Here is an 11,298-nt window from a genome sequence, read left to right on the forward strand (position 1 = left end):
ATGGTAACCAAACTTCTGTCTGAGGACGGTATGATATAATTGACTCACTTACAATCACCGATATTAGTATTTTACAATCAAGCGTATATCGTAACAGCACTATTGGTGCCCAGCATTTTTCTGAAACGTGACTACCAAACCAAACCAAACATAACAGATCGGATGAAGACCTTTAGCAAACGCGAATGATACAATACAGGCGAATCCGGTCACAGTAAAATCAGGTAGGGATCCATTTATCGATACTCTAGTCATCTCGTGTGTGCGATGTCCAAATCTTTTAAAATACACAAAGCACTCTCCGTAACCAAGAAAACTTCCCGGATAACACGCGACCATATCAACCGAGATAACATCGTTGTGGTCATACTTGGTATTCCACAATCCACCGTATCCGTATTCACAGCAGCTAAGCTGCAAGTCTTCGAGAAATTCAAATCGTGTTGGCTTCCACGAATTTGTCTCTCTTATAAAGTGAGCTGCAACAGATGGAACTGTAAAACAATTATTCAACAATTGTTCCGTATTCTCTGTTGAGAATTTCTACGTAAGATTTTTCATCGTTTCGTGGAAAGATTCTTTACGATATATTTCGCCGTTATGTCGTACCAATTGATCATATTTTTCATCATCGGACCTTTTAAATAGCCATACTGACACAGGATCGTTTTTACTTTTTCGTGAATAAAATCAAACATATTCCCCCTCCCAGACTTCTCGGGGGGGGGGGGCGGAAAATCTTACGGTTCTATCTCGTGGATAAATTGTTATTGCGCTAGTCCACGCGTGCGCATTATGATCAATAATTTAAATTAGAGCTCCCTTCGACTTGTTCTTTGATTCGTATAAAATCTCTTCGGTTATCGTTTTTTCTTTTATTGGAAATTTTAATTTACTTCCCAACTCGGCGACATCAGTTATTGTAGCTCCGGTATCCTTGACTAATTCAGGCCATTTGCTTATTTTTTCACGCCTTAGATCTGTTAACCCATTTCCGCGCGTTTGTAAAATGTTCTATTACTCGTTCGACTACACAATTCAGCTTTGAAAATCTTATTGGCGCAAGATCATTAATGTTGGGGTTATCATTTTGGTGATAAATTCCATAAATAACCGAGGTCATAGGATACGCTTGAGCGTAATATGGTTTATCAATTCCAGTCAGCATTCCTGGCTTGGAAATTTTACTTAGCACACCGGTTTTTCCATTAGCAAGGAAAGGGTCACGTTTGTTACGGATAATCCACTCAGCAGAATCTGTTTCTGCTAGTTCAATAAACTTTATTCTGAAAAAGATCTTTGATCGTTGCGATAATCAATGATCTTTTCCGCCCGCTCATCGTTTATTGTAGCATCGATGATTTTAGAATAATTATAATTTTGAATGTCGACCATGCGTGAGATGCCGCATCATCACGAAATTCTTTTTGAGCATTCCGTATATTATTAATCAGATTATTCGTCGGATCAACCAAAACTCGCCTCCGCAAGTCAGGGGTTCTTATGTCAAGATCGAATCTGGATTTAGGAAACGAAGTTTTCCAGGGCTCGATTGTAGATAATCCCTCAAATTCCTCCATATTATATTTTAGACAAGTATTTAAATAAAAAATATTATATATACAATGACTCAATTAAGGAATCAATGCAAGTGGTTGATGATAGGGTCTTCAGCTCCTTGTAACAAGTCTTGCGTAAATGAATTCTGCATTTGCAAAGCTTGCGTCGAGAAAGTCTTGGCCCAAGCCTTGTTTACAGTGTGGTGTTGGAGCTAGAGTGAAGACGCAGTTGTGTGTGCAATGTGGTGGTAAAAGATATAGAGAACTAAAGCGGTATTATGATATAAAAATAACAACCCCGACTCCGTCAAGGAATCTGCTCTTGATAAAGTTATAAGAAACCCTGAAGATGATATAGCTAGATTTGAAGACAAATTATAAGTTAGACAAATAATATTATATATAATGGAGCAAAATGAATTTGTCAGACATCCTATCATCAAGAATTATGAAGCATCTCGTGATGAAGTAATCATACACTGTCAGCGGAAAAGGCCAGTTGGTGTTGTTAATAACACTGGTTATCTAATGTTCACCGCCGAAAAGGGGAAAAATTATCTTATAAATTTATATACGAATGTTTCTTTGGGGTGATCAGAGATGGTCTTCTGATCGATCATATTGACTCGGATAAAAAAATTCTTTGAATAACGTAAACACCGAGAATTCTGCACGTGGTAATATTAGAAAATGCAGAACAGTTACAAGGAAGGCAATTAGATCCGGAAATATTGAGACCGGCGAAGAAATAATAGTTTAGTTAATGTATGTACCCCTGCGCGGTGCAATAGGTTGCAGATAAAATACAAAAATTGGCCTTTTCGCAGTAGAATGAACCATGGATTTCATTTTCCTATGTTTCAATAGTGTTAGATACGGACAACATCCTTTAAAAATCTACGGAGATAACTCCGTCAGGCTAAGTTTTCTCCGGTAGAGTAATTAAGCTGTTATCTCGTTTGTTACAAAGTAATTTTTTTATGTTATTGTAGCAGTCGCGATCATACAATTTAAATGTCTACGTGATAATTGCTAGAAACACTTTCTCCAGTAATCTAGAGGCTGCGTTTTACACAATTGCTTTATATCACATGATTGATGAATATAATTTAAAGATATACCATATACTATATAATGAACTATGAAAATATCAATGATATTGTTTCTGCAATACCAAAATTAGAAAAGACGTTATAAAAATATCTGATAAACTAAATCCTGATAAAAATTATTTCTGATTTTGAAATAGTACAAGAACGTGAATACGAAGGTGGATACACACTATCATCAGAATACAAGTTTGTGAAGCGAATTAAGAATTCCATGTTTCAATCGTTAGCTACGGTAAAAGAAAGCGAAGTGAGGGAATTCATCCTTCTCTCTCTCTCTCTCTCTCTCTCGCAATAGAAAACAATTAGATTAGAATTCTCTAGTGAATACGAGACATAAAGACAATCAATATTCGCATAAGACAATTAAGAAAAAATATGTCAAAAACTGTCAGTGGTAATGAAAATGAAACTTAAGAGTGATTCGTGGAAATGAAAGTGAAAGTATGTCAGTCTTTTTTCTCACTAGTCGATTTGTCAGCAAAAAAATATCACCCCCCCCCCAATGATTTTATCAAGGACGGGATTATTCTTTTTACTGTTTTTAATGTGAATCACGCGTCAGTAGCATTTTTAAAGTATGTGCTGTTATTTCATTCCTAGATATCAGGAAACAACACTCTACAATTAAAAGCCCTGAAGAATCGTAGATTGTTAAGATTAAAACTCATTAAGATTTCACATATAAATTCAGACTCAGAGTCTCTCTACGAAGGTCAATCAAATTATTGCTCTGGTCAGTTAGTTTGAATTTTTTTCTTGATAATAGCGGATTATGATAACGTAGATAGACCAGATTGATCGGTTCTTGCAAAATGAGAGATCCATGTGTAAAAGTATGTAGAATATCTCCTTGCTGCGTCCGATTTGATATTTCTGTGTTTGTCTGATAGCTGCCATCAAATTACGTCCCATACAAGATTGACCGCGATAGTTGAGGTTATATTTACAATTCCCGGAGAAATATGACGGCCTTGTCCGAGTTGTCCATTGTTGGATCTGAGAAAGTTATCCTGCTCCGGTGTTAGAATTTTCTGTTCAGCGAGTATTTTAGGGAAATATTCATCGATGATATCATTGACGGAATTTTTTAACCCATCTGCGTTATATCCAGGAAAATTAAAATTAGGTAGATCAGCTTCTGTTTTTTTTTTTGTTTATCGAAAAAATATTGTTTGTACTAACTACGGGACTAGATTACTGCTCGATGAACATATTTTAAGTCAAATACAATTTGTCTTAATATTTCTGTTTGTTTAATGATTTCATCCTTCGCAATTGTCAGGTCAAAATATACTCGGTGATTAATTGGCGTAATTGTTTTCGTTGCGTTTCATGTTCACGATTAATATCATCAAAGGTGATCCTTATGTGTTTCTCAATGTACGGCCTTTTTGGTGTTCCATACAACCACCATATTTCACTAAAGTGGGCTTGTAATACACCATCGTCCGGATTAGCTTTTGTAGCTTTCCACAACGGATTGTTTTCATAATTTGCTGTATAACTCCAATACGAGTGATTCGCTGAAGTAAAATCACCCCGCGTTGGTTCTAGCATTGGTGGAGGCAGTGCTGGAGCAACTTCAGGCCATCCTAGCACTGACCTAATCGATGACTGATAGATATCAACGACGTAATCCGGAGAATTTATTTCTATCGCGGCAGACAGTGTTGGTTCGTGTACTGTTATAGCTATCTTGGATTCTTTCCCCGTAATATTTTTTATTCTACGCTGAAATTCATCATTGATTTGTTCGATTTCACACTGTGGGTATTCGAACAACTACCCAGTGGGGTATACCACCTGGTTTATTTTTTTTGCAAATACGGACGAATTATTCAATGGTAGACAGCCGAATGATCTTGACCTGATATTTTGCCAACTGTAGTACATCGCAACTGCGCAAAGGCGATTTTTTTTACTGGAATCGCGGCTGGAAAATTAATACTGAATTCAGGGTTGGTTGAGCTTACTGATATCATCGTGGTCTTCAGCGGCTTGTATTTACGACTATCTGCTGTAGTAGTTCTGTTATTATTTAAACTTCCATTTTTCAAATCATGGATTTCTAAATCAATTACTTCATTGTAGATCCTGAGGATTGCATCAAATTCAGAATCTGATATCTCCGTATCGTCAAGGATTGATGATATCAGCCACGACAACTTAGAATATGCTGTTGTTGCCGTTTGTAATTTTACAGAGTAATCATGCAATTTTGTGCTCGTGCACGTGGATATATTTTTCGCGATAATATTGAAAACCTCAGCGATGGTTGCCGATGATGAAACAAATATTGTCACAGTTGCAGCTGCTGTGACTGGTGTTAGCGCTCATAATACTACGTCGGTGCCAGCAACAAGTGTAGATACCGAGTATACAACAACATCAATGAGAACTACACGTCTTCGGTACTTTTTAACTTTCGTTGTATACTTGTCAACGATGGTTTTCAACGTTATTTGCCAATCACGTACTTGATCATAACTAAATTTTTGAACGTCGATTGAAATGCTCAATATTCTTTACGCAGTAACCAATTGAGGTGTTTCAGCAATAAATTCCAGACACCACCAGGAAGATGTTGCGGTTAATTTCTAAGCTGCTTCCAGTATAAATGTTTCTTGATCTCCGCTATTTAACACAATAGGCACAATTCCGAAACTTATCGGTTAAATGACGTCAGGGATATGTAGTGTATATACTAAATTTTGCAGCGCTGAACACAGACAACCTGTATACACTAGTGACTGAGTATTATTTTGCAGTGACCATGTTGATAATACCGATGACAATGTGTATACTATATTGGTGATCTGTTTGTGAGGAATTTTAATCAGATTAATTTTGTTCACGATCTCGGGATTCCAACTTGTGACATCTTCTAGTGTTTTCTTAATTGTATTAACGCTCGTCCTGATATCACAGAGTTTCACATCAGAAATCAACGGGATGCCAAAGAATTTCTCTGCGGTTTCATTAAGTGTTTGAAACTTTCTACGGAGATTTGTAAACGCACTTACATGAACATCGTGCTTGGCTCGCAACGTGGATAATTTACCATCTACATTATCTACGTATTTTTTTTTGTTGCCGCATCTTCGTCTGATGTTGGATCTCTTGGCACGACTATTTTATTCCCGTTATTGCTGAGTTCACCTGTCATTGTGTCATCGGTATTTTTCAAACTATTAGCAACGCTTCTCACAATTTCATTTCTGATTTGCGATATGGATATACTTGAGTCTCTGATCTTACCGTCGCTGGTAAACACAGGAATGTTATCCGTGGTAGCACCGAGAACTCTGCGAACTATATCATTCCATTTGATATTACTCGTTTTTAACAACAACTTCATCTTGGTCAACTAAAGCCAGGTTCATAATATTTGCCCGTTCATCCTTTGTCGCGTAATTTGACAGATCTATTTCGTCGCAGTAGTTTTGTACTCGCAGTAGTATCACCTGCGAGATATTCCGATAATATCTACCATTATTCATAAACGACGCACTTGTATAATTGTGCATAACTTTGAGAGGTGGTAATGATGGAGTCGCTGAGTACAGCAATTGCTTCAAGGCCGCATATTGGTGGATCGGTTAATTTTTGTGTTGGTAGTGTTGAGTACCTGGTTTTCACGCCCAAGTTTACTTGGGGTGATGTGACACAGTAGATCAATTCCTCCGGCGGAGCTAACCCGTATGAGTCAATATAAACAATTCCACGGGGATCAATTTCGTATGCTACCCATTTTGTTCCAGGTCCTGTGCTGTTATCAAGATTAATAATACCCTTCTCAGTGCTGTTTGGTCGTTGCGTTAACTGATCGCGCATAAAAACACGTCTGTAGTTTTTTAATTTTAGTTGCATAGCAGAATCAAATAAATCAACATTTGACATTGGTGCAAAACCGCTGGTTTTCAACGAAGTGTTCATGAAGTCTTAAGCCCTGTCCCGTTGTTTTTTTTAATGCCATTGCAGCAGCTATTCCAACAGCACCAATCGCGTCCGCTTTTGCAACAGCTCGAGCTTCTGCAGCTATCAATGCTGGTATTTCCGCGAGGAGTGGAAGTATACCACCGGTCTTAACTGCGTCGCTCATGGCTCTAGCGGAACGTTGTAATACAATTCTGCATAGTTTGGCTTTATCGAGATGTTTAAGTTGACGCGTTTATTTTGACCGCCTGTAATTTGACTGTGTTTTAGCGTTATTGTGGTTCCTCTTTGTTTACTGACACGGACTGTAGCTTTCTAATCTGACCACGAGTTAGAATGACACTAACATGATGGTAAGACATTTATGATTATACTGTATTTTTAAATGATATATTTTCAACTGGTGCGTTAACGATTGTCAGTCTTCCATCAGCGCCTTCAAGCAACATTGATTTGTCGCAGAGTATAACTACGATTGCTCTAGCACCAGCACCAATAGCTCGTATACGAGCTCGGAAGTGTATATCAACGACAGATTGCCTGAATAAATCAAGATGATCCAGCGAAAAGTAATAAATCGGATACAGTGTAGTAAAATCGCGCTGAGATATCTGTAAACCAGTATTGATATTTTGAAAACGTCCCATATACAAAATTAATCGATGATATACACGTGCAACATGATTATGCTCGAAATTCAGCAATATTTCTTCAGATGGTTATTGATGTCCGTTTATCCTTAAAGCAAATTCAGAAACTCCAAGTGCGTCAAATACCACTGGATTTTCTCGTTGATTGTCTACTCTTGCATTTGCCTGAAGCGCGATAAATATAAGTCGAGGTGCTGTCACTTCCTGCTGTGATGCTATTTGCCATGTAAACATCAGCGGCGTTAACGGGGCCACTATCTGTGGTCATTGTAAACCATGATAACAATGACATACCGGCTGTGTTCATAAAAGAAAATAATCGCTGTTCTGCAGCTATCGATGGAGTCATTAATGGCATCCAGAGTGACAGTTTTGTTAGTGTTACTTTACCATCATCAACTCCAGCAGGATGCCATATGGCATCGTTGTCAGTGTGTTTTCTAACAAGTACTACTGTGTGTTTAGCGCCGAATATAACCTTTCTGACATCTCTGCAAAATCCCAAGATACGGATCAGTGGAATTGCGCATGAAAACTCCTCGTTCCCGTTTAACATTGCTCAGCGTGAAACAAAACCCAAGTTGAATTCTGAATTAACATTTTTGACCACAGGCCCTACATCTGCATCATCGGCGGCAGTGTGCTTTTTTGGTCGTCTTATAGTATATTTATTGATTACCATTAGGGAAATCAGCTGTGTCTTCTGCAAACATCATTGTTGGACCAGACGATTTCGTATAGTCGTCGGAGTATCTTGCAAGATCAAGTATCGTCGTGGCAACATCGACATTTTCAAGACATGATTCAATATCCTTTCCATCAATCGAGTATGTAGCTCTGTTAAATAATGTCATTATGCCGTTGTTAACAAAACCAACTTGATCTTTATTTCCGTATGCTGTATCATCTGCTTTTGTGAGCATGCCTTCACTTTGGATGAATGCCTCAGAGGTTAGGAAATATCTACTTGTATCCTGAACTTGTAAATCAATTCTTCCCCTTGCGTTTGGTGTGCGTGAATCAAAAGAATAATACTGATAATCACGTACAGACTCGTTTTTTGGAACTCGTGCGTCCATGTCAAATGCTGTGTCGGATATGCGCTTGAACATTTTTATTATAGTTGTTATCATCTAACACGAAGACCACTTCCTGCTATCAAACTTGCAGCTATATTTTTTCTATTTTGTTTGGCGGAAGGTACACCAGCCAACTCTGCCGGTTTGTGATTTGCGGCTTGATTTATTACTTTACTGACATTTGCGGGCATAACTTCAGTGCTGGGTAATTTTACTGGTGGTTGTGGTTGAACCACTTGCAGTGAAACTCCTTGACGTTTCCTTATTAATTGTGCAATTCTGTCTTTGATTCACGAAAACGCGTTACCAGGAACATTGCTTATTGCACCAGGATCTTTTTCACGAATAACGTCGATATCTTTCATTGATAATTGTTTCGCGATTGGTGCTGCTTTGGGAGCCATCCTTGCAAATAATCCTTGAACAAGATCGCCAATTCCATCCCCGTAATACGCGCTGTAAACAGGGAATCGTGAGTTTACTATCCTGGCTATCTTGGGTCTACGGTAAGAGTCCTGTATGATCATCTTATTCGATTACTCGCTGTAGTAGCCGTCAGCGATTTCATCAATGAGAGATCGATAAACATAAATATCCATGATACCGCCTTGAAATAATTGTCGACAAATATCAGCTGCTTCATTAATAATTTCTGGAGAATTATTACCGGCTCGTTTCCCTCCTATGAGAACTTCTAGTCGTTGCACGTCATCGAGAATATTGTTAGGACATGGACTAAGACCCCTTCATCGAGTAATAAAACCACTTTCTGTAGGAAAATCGTGAAATTATCCTTTTTCTTCATCTGAATAGTACATTTCTTCTTCTTGTTGCAGAGGTGGAAAGTTGATAGGAAGGGTCTTGCTGTGGATTTTTTTGTCCTTGTTTTTCTTTTTGTCCTTGTTCTCATTGTTGTTTTTCTTCTTGTCGTTGTTGCTTTTGTTGTCGTTGTTGTTCTTCTTTCCGGTACCTTTCCTTTCGTTGCATTTTGATCATATCGATCTATTCCGGTTAAATACATTTTATAATACACGTCTTGTTTGTCTGTCTGATTAACATTTTGGTTTATTTTATACACCCAATCAATCCACGTGGTACGGCTTGTTCCTTTAACGTGTTCAGGTTTTAAAAATTTATTTCTCGAATGATAACTTGCGGCAGCAAACGCACCAAGTTGTATTATATCATCAGGTTTCACTAGTTGAATTTTTTATTTATTGTTTCTATACCGCCTTCAGTAAATTTCTACGTGAAACTAATTCCCTTTACCTTTTTTGGTTCTTCCCACCTTCAAGTTGAGGAGGTGGATGAGGTGAAGGTTGAGGTGGAAGTTGAGCTGCAGCTATATCAGCTGGAATCTCATAAAATCTTTTTTTCTATAGTTCTTTCTGTCTTTCTGCTGTTTTTTCAGTAGCCGTTACTATTTTTGCAGTATCCTTTGCGATAGGCTTAAATAATTGTTCTGTAGCTTCTGCATATTCAGTTTGGTATTCTTGACGCGCTTGTAGTTTTTGTTTAACATCATCTCTCAAAGGAAAATATTTCTTAATCGCTTCTAGGCGTTCTCTAGCTAATCTATCTGTGTAAGATTCCTGAGCTGGTGGCATTATTTGTTATATTTTTATTTTTATTGACAGCAGCAACGAAGGTGTTGTGTTCCCCCACCCCCCAGAGGAAGGCTTATTTTGCGATTTGACAGATAAGTCAGTTAGATGCTGTTCACCCTCTGCTGCTCGAAATGGTGACTCACTATACTCGAATTGTGTCCTTACACAGGCAAACTTCCAAGCTTTCGCTATGTATAGGCTTCCTTTGAGTGGAAAAGGCTTTAAGACCAAATGAAATGAAAACACATACTGAGGCACCAAGCTAGGCCTAACAACGACATGCGGGTTCGATTGATTCCTGACATTACCTGTATAAGCTGTGCGTCGTACGCACGAAGTGCTTAGCTGTACTATGCGGGTTAGAGAATAAACTGGGTTCATGAAATGGGTTCTGAGGCGCTAACAGACATCGTACGCAGGACGTGCCTGCATTAACAATGCGAGTTGTGAAACTGGACAAAGATCGTTCGGATGCTTTAGTATATTTGATAGGTTGTTGATCCCGGATTACCGCATACAAGAGCATATATCCGACAGTTATCATCTCGGGTACAATTTCCAATCTCCAATATAAAGAACACTTTCTTATTGGCAGCTCGACCCGGATGAGGGAGGTAGCGAGTTCAAACCCCGGCCGAGTCAGGCCAAATGCTTATAAAATGATACTAGAAGCTACCTTGATTGGTGCGTAGCATTAAGAGGTTAATGCTAGGACCGGTCGGCCTGGTGTCAGGATAATGTGACTGGGTGGGGCCTCATGCGATATATCTGCATCATGGTGCCCCAATGCTACACATCACGATAAACTGCCACACTGCAGACAAGATCCAACCAAACACAACCATTGACTGCTAAACAAAACCCCACAGTTAATATGCTTTCAACGCTCTCATTCCTCACATTTATCGGCCATGGCGACCTGTTCCTAGCGTTACACTCCATGTTTTCGTATCTTGTACAGAATTCACCGTCGTGAATCATTTTTATTTTTCCATTTAATATGTGCAGTCTGATGCGGTTACTAGGCTCAATACCATTACTTCATGGTTCGAATGGGAAACACAATGTACTCATACTGAACAGCCAGATGTAATAAAACAAGTATCCAATGTTAGAAAACATTTTAGCCAGTCTGGTTCTCTTCAAATTTGATCTTGGTAAAGAACATTGTACTAAAAACTCGATGCAAGTGTAGGTTTATGAACATTTGTTTGTCAAAACAGAAACAAGAAAAATAACCCTTTTAGGATTTTTTAAGCATTTTGTGCTCGTTCATAAGCTGGCTTTAAAAGGTTGCCAAAAAGGTCAGACTTAAGTAATAAAATCACACGCTACACTGAGCGATTATTGTATTA

This window comes from Sinohyriopsis cumingii, chromosome 11, assembly GCF_028554795.1.
Source record: "Sinohyriopsis cumingii isolate HCF-2022 chromosome 11, ASM2855479v2, whole genome shotgun sequence".
NCBI lineage: Eukaryota > Metazoa > Mollusca > Bivalvia > Unionida > Unionidae > Sinohyriopsis > Sinohyriopsis cumingii.